We start from the raw sequence: 17824 nt of genomic DNA, 5'->3' as shown, positions 1-17824 counted from the left end.
GACGTGACCTTGATTGTTAATCTTTTAAGTTAAAGTATTTTTACTTTTATTGTTTTGAGCTGAAATTATTTCCCAAACTACAATTTTAATTTTGTGTTCCGAATGTTGAAGTTTCGTTCTAATGAACATAGACTAGTCAAATGTCAATCATATCGATCGATAATTCGCTCTTTATCGGTCATGAATTCTATCAACTCTTTCGTTCAGTCTTAATGTTAACATAAACAGTTAATGCTGAAACCTTTTTGTGCCAGGGTAGAGGGAGGGGGAGTCCAAATTCTGATGTTTTGGAAGTTTTCAAAATGCCATCCCCCCTCCCCCCCCCCCCCAAAAAAAAAGAAAATTCCGGCTTAACCCGGGTCTGTTCCATCAATCAAATTTCATCCTCCGCAGCGTATGATATCATTTCAGTTAATGACGTAGAATCGGGGTTCTCAAACTTTCAGGCTCTGCAGTCTCTCGACATGAGATCACCCCCCCCCCCCCCTCCGCTCTCTCCGTACATGCTTAATACAAGCAATCTAATTGGGAACTAGAGCTGATATGGATAGTTTAAAACTAGTAGATAAGGAAAAATCTAGATAGTTTCACACACAAAATTCAACTCAACTTTTCAAAGCTTTATTTTAAATAGCTTATTACTACAACATATGAAATCCAAGATGAAAAGAAGTAAATACAATTTTTAGAGGTAGTTTAGGATCTAAATGAGGTTGAAGTACACGTTAGTCACTTTCACAGCATTAATGAGAGGGTTGATTTTATTTTATCTGATATAGCCTAACGCTCCCCCCCCCCCCAACTTGAGATTCTTTTGAAACCCCCCACCCCTGTAGGTTGAGAACCGCTGATGTAGAAGATAAATAATAATAAAAAAAAAATTTGCATGAGATGCATATTCAAACTGATTGCAGTTTAGAAGATAATATAAAGATGAACGTTATGAAGACATCAGGAATGCAGAATTCTTTCGTAATTACTGGAATAATTATTTTTTTAAGTACACTGCTGTGTTGTAAGTTTCGCATTCAATTTTGTTCAAATTTATTCACTTACAGCTCATAAGAGTAAGAAAATGAAACGGCCAACTACTGGCTCATGCATGGCCGAGCACTGGGTTTCTATGGCCGACTACTGGAGCATTTTCTCGTATTAACAATAGCTTGGTTTTCAAAATAAAAATATTTTTATTCCAGAAACAAGTTAGTGGATCATTATCAGAAAGGTACAGCCTAAAGGTTTACATTGTTTCTGTTGTATTGATAGCTGAAATTTATAGGTTAACAAAACTCAACAACTAATCTCTTATGGCCGATTTACTGGAGCATTTCCCCTACATATTATTGTTACCATGGACACGTCGCGGCACCCATTTCGGAAATCCCTGATATAACGTATATTATAGTTATTATTATCGCTATCATTATTTCTTTTTATTATTATTATTATTTATTTATTTTTTTTTTTACTTTATTTATTTATTTATTTATTTGTAGCTAAAAGTTCAGATATTAGAGCGAACTAAAACCGAATAATAACTATTTGTAATTATTTTTTTTTTTCCAGATTTTGGAGGGGGCCCTTGCCCTCTCAGCCGCTCCCTTATGTACGCCCTTGCGATACCCTATATAGCAATGGCGTAACTACAGTTTCTTTCGCCCAGGGCGGTTCCTCTATTTGCTGCCCTTTCATTGAGACATATCTAATACATTAAAGCATTGAAAATTATCGAACTTAAAATTGAAAACTGCATTTAAGGAAGCAAAGGAACTGATTCAATCTATATTCTTCCGACAAAAAAAAGGGGGGGGGGGGTCGAGGCCTATCTCGGAGAAATATATAGTCTGAATTAACATCTAAAATTGCAGTTAAAAGTAACGTTTGGGGGGATGGGGTTCTCTACCGAATCTTTGTAAAAACTGAAGTCAGTTTTAGCCTTTGGGTCCATATTGAGTCAGCTTTTGTTCGGTAACAAAGTTCCAACAATTTGTTTTCACCGCATTAACTCAGCACTGGCAAAGAAACAACTTTTACAGAAATATATTTGATATTTATATACAGAAACATATATTATATTGCAGAAATATATTTGATAGTATTTAAATATTTTCCGAAATTTAAGTTTTAAAATACAATTCAAGTCTGTCTTAGAGGACGTACGTCAATGAGGAAGGTTCAGTGGCTCACTACGAAAATATTTCAACTTTGAACACTGAAATGACCGTTCAGTCATACCAAAACCTTACATTTCAAAGGATTTTTTTTTCTTTGCCTGCAGTATTAGATTTAAAATATGATTCCCTTATTTGATTTTTTTTTTCACATCAAAAGTGCTGAATCGTTGATCCTCGACAAGTATGCCGCCCGGGGAGGACTGCGCTCTCCGTCCCTCCCTAGCTACGCCACTGCTGCATTGTTGCACCCCTAGAATTTCCACATTAAATCCGCCTATGCTCAAAACTCTCTTCCCTCTAACATCATCCAAGATTGTCTAAAACTGCATTCTTATAGCTACATTTTCGAAAAATAGACAGGGGAGCGCCACCGAACCTCTTCTCCCCTAACATTACCAAAACCAAAGATTGTCTAAAATGCATTAAGACTATAAATTCGAAAACTTTCCGGAGGAGAAACCTCCGGACCCCCTTAATAACTTCGGAGTTAATATTATACTTACAGTTGGTTCACATCGGCTTCCTCTTAAATCAGAAGTCTTATATGTTTAAACTTGTGTCGCCTAGTGAAAACTCCTTAAAAAATGCTCTAGTTAAAAAGGTGAGCTATATTAATATATCCTTCCCTTCTGCCTCTAACAGAGTTAATAGAAATAAGCATTAATGATGATGAATGGGATAGAAGGAATAAGTAATTACTTTCAAGCAAAATCTTAGTCTCTATACCAGTAAGTGTATGATTTGTCAAAAAATCGAAACAAAAACGTAGAACTCAATAGAGATTCCATGCGAAGTCAGTTCTTCATGTTGTTGACAAAAGTTATCAGTTCCTTGAAACAAGCAGATATTGAGCTGTTTTCATTTTGAGGGAAATTTTTTATGTCATCTTCTGGAAAGAACATTGCCTGCTTTTTGTTGTAGTATTTTACCATGCATGACATTCTAAGACTCGAGGGTTGTGCAGATATGTCTCGTAAACAGGTCAGGCTCTGAGAAGTTGAGCTCCGACTCTTACAATGTTTACCTCTGTTTCGGTAAATAGGGACGGGTAGTTGGCGCTAAATTGAGTTGAGAAACTTTCTTAGTAGTTTTTCAAAAACATTCCTACTAAAATCCGAGCCAATAACACGTCTACTTTTCACTAAACTCCCCTAAAACAGGTAAACAAAGTCAAGGTCACAGCTCAACTAACCAGAGCTGCACTATAATCTGTGCTACCGCACAAATTTTAGGGGCAGCTAACTTAACTGATGGCAAAATGTAAGGAGGCAAATTTAAAAAAATAAAAAATAAAAAACTCAAATCTGTTCCTAAGGTTTTTTTTTTTTCTTTGCAGCTCAAATTGCAGCAATGCGTGTCACGGCCTGTGGGGATTTGGGAACGCGTCCTCCTCAATAATTTGGGGAGACAGCTTTTGTTACATATTGATTTTCACTCAGAAAGTACCCCCTGCTTTTTCTTTTCTTATATGGCTATTCTGCTATTAAAAAAAAAAAGAATTCACTCAATCGGCGTCAGGACGCATGGAATTCCGAGTGACCGCGTCCACTGTTCCAATTTCTAAATATGAGTCATAATAGCAAAAGAAGGTTGAGACAATTTTATGAATTTAAGCTATAAAAAGTTGAGTGAAGATAAGAGTACGAGTTACAGATATTAGCACAAATCAATAACTTAACTTTATATTCATCAGCATTTTCTCTGCAGTTTTGGCTTTATTACATATTTCACTTTATTAGTAAACTTTTTAGTATTTTCAAGCTGTTTAGTTTTGAAAATCACCATTTAATTTTTAATTGAGTTGCAAATTTGTATCTAATAGCATACAATCATGTTGTGCTGTCTTCATACCCTTGTTCAGCTTTTACTTTACACCCTATTCAGTCTGTAATAAATTTTCTTTATTTTAACTATGGTAAGACATTATGTTCAAAACACTAACAGAAGTACGTTAGGTGTCCAAATAAATATGCCTAAACGTGCCCCGCGTGCGGCGGGGCAAGTTGACGCAACCGAATTGGACTCGAAAATAATTTTTTTTTTTAACAGTTAAAAACAAACTGAGGAACAACCAAATATACCAATTTTAACTCCATTAACTGCTTTATAAAACCGTAATGTCTAAAATTTCCTAAGTTAACGCATAAAATTTAGAAAATTCATTAAAAAAAATCCGCGTGAATGTGCCCCGGTCTACCCTAATTAATTGGTGCAGCACGGAGTTGTACATGTTCAAGTTTCTGTAGATTTGTGTCAAAGGCGTAGGAGTAGATTGTGTAACCGTTTTCGAACACAGGCCAACTAAGTAGATTAATGTACATGTTATGGAGAGTGTACATTAGCTCCTCTGTCTGGTCTCGAGATATGCTTAATGATATTCCAAGGCATTTTCTGGCCTGCAATACAAGATGGTCTGTGTGAGTCTAAGTATCTATGTGTTTATAAAAAAAGTGCATTCCTCCAAATATTTTTTTCCAACTACTGTAGGGCCGTCGCACAGTGGGTATGTTAATAACACGCCCTATGGTAATTTTGGACATTGGGAGGAAAATTAAACTATTTAATATTTCATTTTTACTGTTGTATTGACAAACTAAGAACATATTCAAACTAAACTAATCAGTTTTTAACATTATAACCCGAAGAAAATACCTTATTGGGTACCAATAATTAACTTGCTACTTCGTTAGTAGACAATTTAATAAAAAGTAGGTAACTTGTTTAGAAACTCAACAAATTTAATTCTGTGATGTGCTGTGCTTTATGCGCCCCTAATAAATAACAAAAACACCCAAAAACGTATCTTAGAAAATAAGAAAATTTTGGAGATATTTTTCAAAATTTTTGAATGTATTTTTGAATTTCGAAAATCGCTAACAAACGCTAAAAAAAACCTATTGAATCTCATACATTATCGAAAGTTTCAGCTTTTATAATCCGGTTTCAGTTCTTGCCTATTCATAGTAGGGGAGCCCATGATGCTAAATGTGGATTCACTCGAGCGTCGCGGGGACCTATTGGATCTTGTAGTTTAGGTTATAAGAAGAAGAAAATGTTTCATAATGTTAAAATTCAGTGGTGAGTTAAGTGTTAACTGACATTCATAAATGTAAAAAAAAAAAAAAAACAGTTACATGGACATACTCGAGCGTGTGAGATAATGATAAATATGATGCTCCAACGTGTCTCTAATTCTCAAGTTATGTTTATCTGCTGACTTGCGTGGTGGGTGTGGCTATCCGGAAGGATAGAAAAAAAAAAAAAAAAATTTGAATTTTGACATCTTGAATTCAAATTATGTTTTTCGCAATCACAAGTGTGTGTATGTAGGCGTGTGTGTTTGTGTGTGGGGGGTATGTGTGTTTGTGTGTAGGGGTATGTGTATGTGTGTGTAGGCATGTGTGTTTGTCTGTGTGCTGGCATAAATGTGTGGGTAGTTGTGTATATGAATGTGTGTATGTGTGTGTAGGCATATGTGTTTGTGTCAGTGTGCAGGCATGAATGTGTGGGTAGTTGTATGTATGTGCGTGCGTGTGTGTGTGTATCTGCGTATGTATGCGCGTGTGTGTAGGACATGGATGCAACCTGGAGACGGCTTTCGCTATAGGAGCAGCATCGTGAGGACCCGGTCGACGGTGACAGGGTGCGGAGGGTGGTGGTGGGAAAATAAAAAGATAAGGACATCAAAACAGTCAAATGAGAACAATAAGCAATCGTGATTGCTCAAAAAAAAAAAAAAATCTGGAACGCGTCAGATATTCAAAGGAGAGGTTAAGTGACCTTTAAAAATGTCACCATTTAAAAGACTGACGTTTTGGAAGTGACGCAAGCTCGTAGCGAATTTTTGAAAATGCAAAAAAAAAAAAAAAAATCGCCACATGTATTTACTCGAGCGCATCAGATTTTTATATAGAAGGTTCAGTTTGATGGTTCAGTCATGGTAGCCTAAAATCTGACGATTATTTTGAGGGGTATTTTTAATCTGACAGCTAGAAGGGGGAAAAAAGGGGGACTTTTCTTGTTTCGGCAACTTTGTGACCCTCAACCCCTTGCGTTACTCTCAAATCGTCAGATTTTTTTAACGTACCCTCTTTAGCTAGTAATTAACCCACCTTATCTTAATCTGACGCGCATCTTTAAATCTAATGATCCTTTTCTCTTTTTTTTTTGCAAATCTGACAGGTTCCCAATAATAATTTTAAAAAAAAACCCTTTATACTGAAACATTCGAGCGTGTCTGATTTTTATACAGAAGGTTCAGCTTGATGGTCCAGTCATGGTAGCCTAAAATCTGACAGCTAGAGGGAAAAAACTTTTTTTTTGTAACTTGGTAACCCTCTAACACATTTGCGTTACGCTCAAATCGTCAGATTTTTTTAAATATACTCTTTTGCTTGTAATTAACCCACCTTATCTTAACCTGACGCGCTTCAGTAAATCCAAGGATCAGTTTTTTTTTTTTTTTTACTATTCTGACAGGCTGTCCTAGACGCATCCACCTGCAAAAAAGGCAAACATTTGGTGTAAATACTCGACAGGATGTAAGGTATCTCCCTTATCCTATGTTTAGCTGACGCGCTCGAGCAATTCTCCAAAAACACATTGGATTGGACTCCCCTTTTACCAATCTTTGTAGCCGATTTGTGATAGCCATGTCGAAATTGGTGGATTATGTGTTTTTCGAGATTCTTGCATTATTTCCTTTAACATTAAAAAAAAAAAAAAATAAATAAATAAAATAAAAATAAATAAAAAAAAATCAACCTCACTCGAGAAAATCCACACAACGTTTTTTTTTTTTTTTTTTACAACTTTATTCCCCTCCCACACCCTTGCGTTACTCTCAAATCGTCAGATTTTCTAAATGTACACTCTTGAACTTGTAATTAGTCCACCTTATCTTAATCTGACGCGCTTCAATAAATCCAATGCTTTTTTACTTCCTTTTACAAAAAAGGAAGTATTGTATTCGCGAAAAAATTTTCACTCAAAAATCGCCCTTAATTTCCATTTTTCTCACCCCCAAATGAATGTTGAGTTTTTTTTTCGATTCGACCACATGCGGAAAAGTGCCTAAGAATGTATAGACACGCGAAATATCCATTTTGACCATCACCGAGGTAATTACAACGACTTTTCTCGTGACGTCTGTATGTATGTGCGTATGTGCGTATGTGCGTATGTATCTCGCATAACTCAAAAATGGTATGTCCTAGAAAGTTGAAATTTGGTACATAGACTCGTAGTGGGGTCTAGTTGTGCACCTCCCCTTTTGGTTGCTTTCGGATGTTCCTAAGGGGGTCTTTTGCACCTTTTTGGGGGGAAATCATTGTTAATTTCGATGTAAACTCAAGTGGCGTTATAATTTGTTGGACACTTGGCGATATATCGCCAGTCTTTTGGTCGCCAAGTTTTGTCGCCAACTTGGCGACAAATTTGGCGGAGTTTTTTTTTCTTTTTTTTGGTTTCAATTTGGCCATTGTTGGTGATATTTAGAGAATAAATATTGAATCACATTAAAATAGTGAATAATGGGGAAATGACATTAAATTGGAGTAAAAGGAAGTCATGTGATGCACACATCAGCTCGTTTTTTCCTAATCTGACAGGCTGTCCTAGACGCATCCATCAGCAAAAAGGCCAACATTTGGTGTAGGTACTCGACAGGATGTAAGGTAATTCCTCTATGTTTATCTGACGAGCTCGAGTAAATCCCCAAAAACACTCTGGGCTCCCCTACTATCAAAAGATATTGACGATTAATACCAAGCAATCATTTTACATTTTTTAGTTTGTTTACTTTTCATTGCAAATCCTTTCAATTTTAATTCCCTCGGTGAATCAGTTTCATTGTATCCTTTGTAGGTTGTGGGACGAAAGCATGAAAGATGCTAAGAAACATGGTTTCTTTTGCAAATTTTGGGGACTACAAAAAGATGTATTTTTCTTATTTCATAGTGTCAACAGATGAAATTAATATGTTGTGGCCATCACGAAACTTTCTTTTATAACTTTCTTATGAATTCTGTTCCCTCCCCACGCTTGTCGAAGAAGCAATAACTCCAACAAAAAATAAATTGCACAAGCAAAAACTTGACGACCATCCCAATTTCCGAATGATCGCAAAAGCAAAGAAAAGAGCGAAAATTGAAAGTCATTTTAAAAGCCTTGCTTGAATTAATTACGAATATTTTATTTGTTAGCAAAAATAAGATGGCAACTGTTAAAAGTCTTAAATAATTGAGATATTATTTTTGGTCATTTCCCAACAATTAAAATCACGCGAAATACGCAGACGACAGACTATTACGATTTATCTTTCTTATTGTTGCATTAATGAGGCTAATTGTATTTGCACGAAAAAAAAATCAGCACACATTTATTCCAAATTTCATTCAGAACGTAGCATTACTTAATGAGATATAGCACTTGCAAGGAAAAAGAAAGAACGTTCGATTGCACCACCCCCTTTTCAGCTATTGACGCCGAAATAGAATCAAAACATTGAGACATTGCAGTCACAAGTGTCGGAAAAAACGTTCGACAGCACAGCCCACGTTTGATCTATTGACACCAAAATTGAATCAGCACCTGTACCTGTTAGGGGCAACATATGGACCAAATTTTGTTTGATTCCGCCAGTTACTTCTTGGGTAATAGCAGGCAAACATAACTCAAGAAACGTTACATTGCTCCCCACCCCCTTCTTGGAGGAATTCGAGCCAAAAACTAAGGTTCACTAGTTCCATAAATAACAATTCATTAATCAGTTCTGATCCGCCGATTTCAAATTTTGCGACCGAGGGCTCGAAATTTGCAACACGAAATGCCACAAGATGTGAAGAATTTGCTTTGAAGATGATGTAATGGAAATTGGATTAAAAGTGCCTAAGAACGTATAGACACGCGAAATATCCATAATGATAATTCCCGAGTTAATTACAACGAATTTTCTCTTGACGTCTGTATGTATGTGCGGATGTGTGTATGTGCGTATGTATGTCGCATAACTCAAGAACGGAATGTTCTAGAAAGTTGAAATTTGATACGTAGACTCCTAGTGGGGTCTAGTTGTGCACCTCCTCTTTTGGTTGCATTCGGGTGTTTCTAAACGGGTCTTCTGCCCCTTTTTGGGGGGGAAATCATTGTTAATTTCGATGTAAACTCAAGTGGTGTTATAATTTTTGGCGGGCACTTGGCGATATATCTTCAGTCTTTTGGTCGCCAAGTTTTGTCGCCAACAAGGCGACAAATTTGGCGATTTATTTCTTAAAATCTGTTTCAATTTGGTCACTGTTGACATCGCAAATTTATAATTTAGAGAGTAGTATAATAGAGAGCAATATTTAGAGAGTAGACTATTGAATCACATTAAAATTGCCAGTAATGGGGAAATGACATTAACCCTAGCGTCAATGACCAAATTTTCCCCTTACTTTCAATAACCGGGTACACGGGTACCCATTTTGAATTTCGAAGATTTAGAGCAGAAAAAATAATTTTTTTTTCTGACACCTCTTCTATTTAATTGAAACGTTTTCTTTCACCCTAATCTGGGGAAGTTTGTGTATCCTGTTTTTATTAAAACACGAAATGGTTTATTGTTTTCCAGCGTTTTATGTTTACGTTTCACGCTAAATTGTCTGTTAGAAACAAATGTGTTTCTCCAGTTTTTTCGTAATACTGGATATATTAGATTTTACACTTTGTTATTTTATAGTGAATTCGCAGTATTTTATTTATTTATACCAGTGATGTTCAACTTACGACCCGCGGACCACATGAGGCCCGCGAAGCTCATACCATATACACATAGGCCTGTTGTATCAAAAAATATTGTCTGTAATTTTATCCTCACTATCATTTGCTCAACCTTTGCTGTCATGCCGTCAAAAAAGAAAAAAAAAAAGACAGATAATATATTCCAACTGAAATATTATTGTCTACATATTGAGAGAAAGGATGATCCTAATTCGGTATCACTGATGATGTAACAATATGTTCGTACATCAGCAAAAAGAGAAAATGCCGTAATATTGTTTTCCACTTCACATCATAACAAAAGAAGTTCTGGAGCAACCAAAAATCACAACTATTTCGTTTTATAACAAAACAAAATGTAGTGTTGACACGACTGATCAAATTTTGATAATTTCGAAGCATTTGATTGAATGGTAAAAAACCAACGGGTTTAGTGCCCTGTGATATATTATTATGAGTATACTTAATTTAATTTAAATCTTAATTATATCTGTAAATGCAATTTGAATAAATGTAAATTATACGGAAACTTTCTTTGCGTCTACGATCTGCAGTGTGACTCGTGTGTAATTGCAATGTTTTCAAGTGTTTATTAATTTTCATTTATTTAACTTTTTTTTACAGCGCGAAAAATTTTTCGGATATGGGAAGCGAGTCCAATTCTTTGGTTTTACACCAGAAAATAAGTGAAAAAATTGGAAAACGAACCTTTATCGGAAAAAAAATCGTTTCTGAGGATTTTTTAGGTTTTTTTTTTTTTTTGGGGGGGGGGGGGGGGGGTATACGCTTGAGGTGTACCAAACTTGCTACAAATGTTCATGCTTTTGAACTATACTCTTCTCTAACCCTTCAGAAGAATATAAATGGTGAATACAATGCTGTTTTCCCTATCAAATATAAATAATTACTATGTATTTGCCGAAAGCGTTATACAATTTGGGGGGCGCGATTCCGAAGGGGGGAAGGGGAGTGAGGGGGGGGGGGGGAACGGTGGTCATAATTTGATTCAAAGGCTCATTTTACATGATATTCATCAAAAATTGGTGTCAGAAGCATTTTGAAGGGGTATTTTTTGACGTGCAGTGCAATGGGTACCCGGGTACCTGGTTATTGAATCTAGGTATAAAAATTTTAAAAGCTAAAAAACTCCCCCCAAAATTTTTTTTGAAAACACGGTTACAACTTTCTTTAGTTCGGATTCATGTAAATAACAAGGATTAAAAGCAATTTTAAAAAAGACCTTGTTACAAAGCGTAAAAATTATGATAAAAGTCGCAAAAAGGTACCCGGGTACCCGGTCATTGACGCTAGGACTAAATTGGAGTAAAAGGAAGTCATGTGATGCACACATCAGCTCGTTTTACATTTTAAATCTGAATGGAACTTCAGTTATAAAGTCTAACTGCTCTGAAGTGATGACAACAATAATAATAATGACAACGTCGACAGCGTAAAATGAAATGAGCAAAATGCGTGCACGTGTTTTGGAGGTTACAAGAGGCTTATATTGTGATGCAAAAGATGTGTGCTTCTGTTTGAAAATATATTTGAAAAAAAAAAAGATGTTTAAATAATCTTTCGTATATAGGTATTTATTTATTTACATTTGTTTTTGCTCTAGTAATTTAATTATGACAACTCTCATAAGTTTGATGAAATTTCACCCTTTTTTAATAAATCAGGAGTTTCGTCTACAGCACAGCATTGCAAGTAATAAAGCCAACAGAAAACTTGAGTTTAATCAATACATGTAGATCTATTTCAAACAAATCTAAAGAAGTTTCTTCTGCCTTTATATAGAAGTTTGATAAGACCTCATTTGGAGTATGCTGTTCAGTTTTGGTCTCCTGATATCGAAAGATATTTCTTTACTGGCTGAGAGGTTTCAAAGAAGGGCTACAAGACTATAATAGTAAGGGGACTTTCAGATTTAGGTTATGATACCAGACTTAAAATGCCTAATATGTATAGATTGGAACAAAGGAGAGGCAGAGGGGACATAATGGGCAGTGGCGTGCGCACGGGGGTCACCAGGGGTACCGTCGTACCCCCATTAGCTCCAAAAAAAAAAAAAAAAAACATGAGGTTGAAAGTCCAGAGCGCCACAATGTTTTGCTGAGGCTGCCTGGCAATAAAGAAGCTTCTCCTTACCAGCTTCTACATCACACACGCCCAGCTTGCATCATTTCTTTGTATGCATTTCATTTATGCTACGATAGTTTTTAAAGTAATGTTTTCATGAAACGATGCTGCAAGAGAGGAAGAACTATTGTTTCACGTAATCAAGTCAAGTTCTAAATTTGAATGGGATCGAGCTCTTTCTGACACTCTTCAAACGAATTTTTACCCCCTTTTTTATACGAATGAAGTTCAAATGGGGGCCCTTTTTCGGTAATTTTTGGGGGCGCTTCAACAGATTTTTTTTTGAAATAGAAGTTCTAAAAACAAAAGTTTAGACGATCTTTGGTGATATTGGGGGGGGGGGGGGGGGAGCATCTTGAATTTTTCCGAGTTGAAGTGCCAAAAACGAAATTTTTGATAACTTTTTTATAGCATGCAAGATTTTGAAAATTTCGGAGGGGGAGGGGTACTCCTGACCTCCCTCTCTGGCTTCGGCCTTGCTCGAGAGCAAATAAATTCCGTGTTCAAGTGGTAAGGGGCCATTCATTAATTAAGTATGGATGGTTTTGGCAACTTTTGACAGATCTTTCCCTCACGTAAAGGTTGCGCAAGATTTTTCATCCCCCCTATTTTTAAGAAAGATTCCATTTCGTTTTTCGAAATAATAAAATATTGTTAGAAATGGATCAGTTACACTAAAACTCCCAGTTTCACGTAAATCAAAGATTTTTATTTTTCAAATATATGATGCGATACTAATTAAAAATAAAGCATGCCATGCATAATGCGATCCTTGTATTATATTTTACACTGCTCATTCTTTGTGAAACAAGTGAAAACAAGCTCTTTCACTTAATACGTTTTTTACCTTCCAGACGCAAATGAAATATGACCCCTACCAAACCACTTGACCGTGCGATTTCAAATATAAAATATCTACTAGATATTACATAAGAATGGGTTTGACCCACCCTCCCCAAAGTAATGTACATGTAAGGTCTATTTTAAGAGTTTGCGAAACTGGATTGACATTCTAGTTTCGGTTTTACGTCATGTCACCGGTTAACCGCGGTTGACCGGTTGCTCTGTACGAGCACAAGGAGAGAATCAGAATTACTGGAAAAATTTGATCAATTAATTCCAGGGAGGCTAATTAAATCAAAAACTGTACACTGATGAAAAGAAAGATTTTACAGTTACCAAAAATAATTAAGAAAATCACGGAGGTTTTTACCTTCCCGATATTTTATGAACATTTCCCGTGGCATGGCAACCGTCTTTTTAAGTTTTCCTTTGCGGGTATTTTCGTTGTATTTATTTACAAGATTTACTTCTTGGAGCTCTACTTATTGATGTGCTTAATCTGTGATCTTACGTTGTCTATTTATTTCATTTTTTACATTCCTGCTTTATACATATAATCTCTTTATAAACGTTTTATAAAAATGGTAAGGATGGTTGAAATTATTCGTCATGGTTTCGTAATATTATTACGCATATGTTCAACTGAGTTTTTTTCGTAAATTTTCCAATATGATGAAGGTCTGCTACTATTTTGATTCATATCTGTTTCTGTTCAGTTTCCTATAATTGTGGTTTGAAAACGGAAAACAATAATCTGTTTTAATTTGGCGCAAATAGTTTATTAAGAAGTGGAAATTATGGCAATGTTGCATTAATTGTAAATAATGCTTTGTCATAATATAGTTAATCGGGAACTTAATGTTATGCACCCAAATATCGGTAATAATAGTTTTCATTGAATTCTCTGTTAAGTTCTCATAGCTGATCTGAATAAGCTATGGGAGAAATCAATTAATTGTACTGCAAAAGCACATTTTTTCGCGAGCCCGTCGTAATCGCGAAAATTTAAGCCTCGTGAAATATTTTTTCGCCCAAGAGTTTTCAATTTTCGGTTCTGTGGAACAATGGAACATATAAAATTTGCGAAATCACCGATACCTTCATTTTCGTGAAAATAAGTGCTTTTACAGTAATACTTTTTGCTTACATGTTTTTGTTATGCTTGTACTAGTCTGCTATGATGTTTCTGAATTTTTTATATTCATATTTTTTGAACACATATGAAACAAACACTCACTTCACTAGAAATTACTAACTTACTGATATTTTGCTTCTACATTCTGCAAAATTTTTTTTTTTAAAGTTGTTTATTAAAGTCTCTTGTAATTTAATTGAAATTTTTAATTTACGTAAATAAATATTATTTGGTTGCGCATTCCAGCATAAAGCGAGTGTTTCACAGAAAATAAAATGCATACACAAGGGCGTGCACAGGGGGGAAAAGGTACACTTGTTAGCCCAGGCCACAAGGAGACCCAAAACACTTAGAAATAACTTTGCACGTAAATCTTTCAATTTTTTAAAATATAGTTAGCCGGAAAGTAGGGTCAAAAAGAGATGTTCATTTTAAATTATTAAAATAAGCTATTAGTAAGCATTATATGTATATTTAGAATTGAAAATACAGTGAAAGCTCCGAATAGCGGACAGTCAAGGGTCCAGAAGTTTTGTCCGTTATTGGGAGGTGTCCGCTATTAGGAGGAACTACTTCATTTACCTTTTTCAAAATGGGCTGTTGTCCCCTTTTTAGAACACAATCGGAACAATTGCGAAAGGTTTACTACATTTTACGTCAAGTGTAATTAATCTGTTTTTTCTTAATAAAGGTATACTGACAGCACAAACTTGTCTTAAAAAGCATTTAATCAATTAAAGTAATCAGTTAAAACAGTTTGACATCTCTTTTTTGCATTACCAACCACGGCGATTCGGCGGAACAACCCCCCTTTCCCCCACACACTTTTTAGGGCTAATTTATTTATTTTATCTCGAGTATCACTATTGCATGATTGACAGTTGGCAATATGACCTTGAATATGGGCAAATCTTTTTCATGTCTAAAAATTAAACAACCCAACGAAACCACGGCGCCATAAAGCCGACTACTACCGGCGCCGGTCAGCTCAATTGCATTTCCCAAGAGCCCCAGTTAGAAAAAGCCCCCAGTTTCCTCTTTTTTATCTTAACTTTTGAATAGTTATTGTGTATAAAATTCTTTAAAATCTTAAGAAAAACGTACGTTAATTGTTAGACTGACATCAGTTTTCACTTATCTGCTTCAATACTCTCAAAACTAGCCGTTACAAAATTATAACTTTTTTCACTTTTTCATTCTTTGCTGCCCGCAAAAAGTACCATGCCTTTTAGTTCTTTTTTTTTCTGCCCCCAACTTTTAAGCCCCAATCGCTGCGTCTGCCCATTACCACCCTTTTAATTCCAAGAAACAGTGATAAGGAAATGACGGGGGGGGGGGGGGGGTGGAATATCAGTGGTGGAGGATGAAAAGCTTTGAAAGTCAAGCAGTTATTAAGATATTCTGTGAAAAGAAAAAAAACGGAAGTGCTACGATCGCAAGGAAACTTTTTTGTGAAATAACTGTCCGTTATTCGGAGTGTCCATTATTCAGAGTGAATTACATGGAATGGCCTATATTGAGGGACTGGGACTTGCAAAAATGTCCGTTAATTAGAGGTGTCCGTTATTCGGGAGTGTCCGTTAAGGGAGGTTTCACTGTATATGACTGTAACTTATAAATCCCTCCAACTACAGGGGAAGTAATGCTTCACCAATCTTTTTCAAAGATTGTCTCAACATTAAGATTTCAATTTCAAAACATTCTGGGTGAGAGTACCTGAACATTAACGTCACCAAATATTGTTTAAAATTTCATTTTTAAAACTTCAATTTTGAAATTTTTCCGGGAGAAAATCTCCACACTCCCTTCATCCATTAAATTCAAAGATACCTAAATTTGAGTTATAAAGATTTCAATTTGAGAGAAAAATTCAAGAAGAGAATCCCCCTAGATAGCGTAAAACTGCGTTTTCATGACTCCAGTTATAATTTGAAAAAAAATTGGAGATCTTTTTCTGAAGTCCCCAAAAGAAGTTCAAGACTCAGTTCTTAGGTTTTCATTAGTTCAGGAAAAAAAGAAAAAATACTGGGAGAACCTCGGAACCCTTTCGTTTCCCCTTAAGTCAATAAAAGAGAAGTCTGAAATAAAGTTTTAAAACACATTTATAAAAAATTTTAATTTTAGGGAGACAACATCAAACCCCTTGCTCTAAGTTTGCTGAAGATGACTTTAATTTGCATCTTTAAGACATCAATTTAAGATTATTTTCCGGGAAGAGACTTCCTTACCCTTATATTACCAAAAACAGTCCTAACTTCTTCATTTTTATTTTTATTATTTTTAATTAGACTTTATTAAAAAAAAAAAGAAAAACATTACGGTTACAACTCCTCAAACATTGACAAAACTCTACTAAAACGGCATTTTTAAAGCTACAATTCCAAAACATTTACGAGAAAGAACATCAGAGGACCCCCCCCCCCCCCCGTAACTAATGATAACCTAAAATAGTCTTCAACTTCGTAAAAAAAAATTTGGTCCCGCACTTATAAGCAGCAATTGCCGCCTCTGGTCGTGGGCTGTCCCACGTAATTACGAAGTGATAAATCCATCATTAATGAGCTAGTTGAAACTTTGCTCAAGGACACCCAGGCAGCAAAGACCCCCTTTTGCAAATATCTGGGTGCAAGCCCCCTTCTATCTTTACCCAGGGCCCCAAAGTAATAAACGTTTTTTTTTTCAGAAATTAAGATTAGATGTTTTAGTGTAGTTGAATTTCAATATGTATTCAAGCAGTTTTGTTAGCAAATGTGTTATTTATTGTTTTAGTAGTTTCATTAAAGTTTTGTTTTCATACTTGTGAAATTTAGCTCACCTGCTGCATTCAGGGTTCGTATGCTCCTTACAAACTCCTGCTTTTTAAAAAAAAGAAAATAAGGGCCCTTAAAACTCTTGAATTTTGCTATTATCTCCCTACAAACTCCTTATTTCTTCATTCTACATGACCTTAAAGATTTCTTCTATCGCCAATCCGATATGTATGATTATGTTATACCGAATTTTACCGAAACTCTGCATTTTTTTGTCTGTTAATACCGGAAATTCAATTTTTTCGTTAGACTATTTTCTTCCCCACATCCAAATTTTTTTTTTTCCAAATTTCTGACGATTATGTCGATAATTGCTAACAATAATAACACCTTGTAGACTTGTTAAAAAGTACCATTCTAAATTTTTTTGCTTAAATAAATTCTTTTATTTGCTGTTTTTATAGTTTTGATGCTTTCATTTTGATTAATGTAACCTCTTTACATCCGATATGAGAATCAATTTTTTTTGTTTTTGATGCTGATCATGCTTTTTTGGAAGGCAAATAAATGAAATTTCTTTTTATTCCTATAAAAATCACAAAGTTAAATTTTAAAGCCAAATTCTGTGTCCTGTAGAGAGTCTAAATGTAAAAATGTAAATTGCTGGTTTAATTTGATTTTTGCTTCAATTACGTCAATTGTTATTAATAATGCGTTTATTGAAGAGCTCTAAAATGCAATTCTAAAATATTTTGCTTAAATAAATTCTTTTATGTGTCGTTCTTTATACTTTTATCGTGTTCACTTTGAAAACCGCAATCTTTTTGCATCCGCCACAGGTATAAGATATTTTGTATTTATGATGCTTACTATGCCTTGGGAAGAGGCAAAGAAATTAAGTTCATTTGTATTTTTATTAAAATCATTAAATTGAAAAGTTTTTACAACGAAATTCATACTCTTTAAGAGTGTCGAATGTCAGAAAGTTAAGTGCAGAATCGCTGGTTGAAATATATTTT

At 35.2% G+C, this 17824-nt stretch overlaps 1 protein-coding gene across 2 annotated transcripts in view; it reads left to right on the top strand.

Moving 5' to 3' along the window:
• Nucleotides 1-13356: 13356 nt before the first annotated feature.
• LOC129219358 (H(+)/Cl(-) exchange transporter 5-like) overlaps nt 13357-17824 on the top strand; it is a 107793-nt gene continuing 103325 nt past the window's right edge. The window contains exon 1 of one of the 2 annotated variants that reach the window (XM_054853730.1): nt 13357-13504. The gene's annotated coding sequence lies outside the window, so the exon portion shown is untranslated. The remainder of the gene's footprint in view (nt 13505-17824) is intronic. The other variant, XM_054853731.1, reaches the window with a different exon arrangement.

Source organism: Uloborus diversus, chromosome 3 (genome assembly GCF_026930045.1).
Source record: "Uloborus diversus isolate 005 chromosome 3, Udiv.v.3.1, whole genome shotgun sequence".
NCBI classification, from domain to species: Eukaryota; Metazoa; Arthropoda; class Arachnida; order Araneae; family Uloboridae; genus Uloborus; species Uloborus diversus.
Note: the sequence above shows the minus strand (reverse complement) of the source record. Positions and strands in the feature narration are given on the sequence as shown.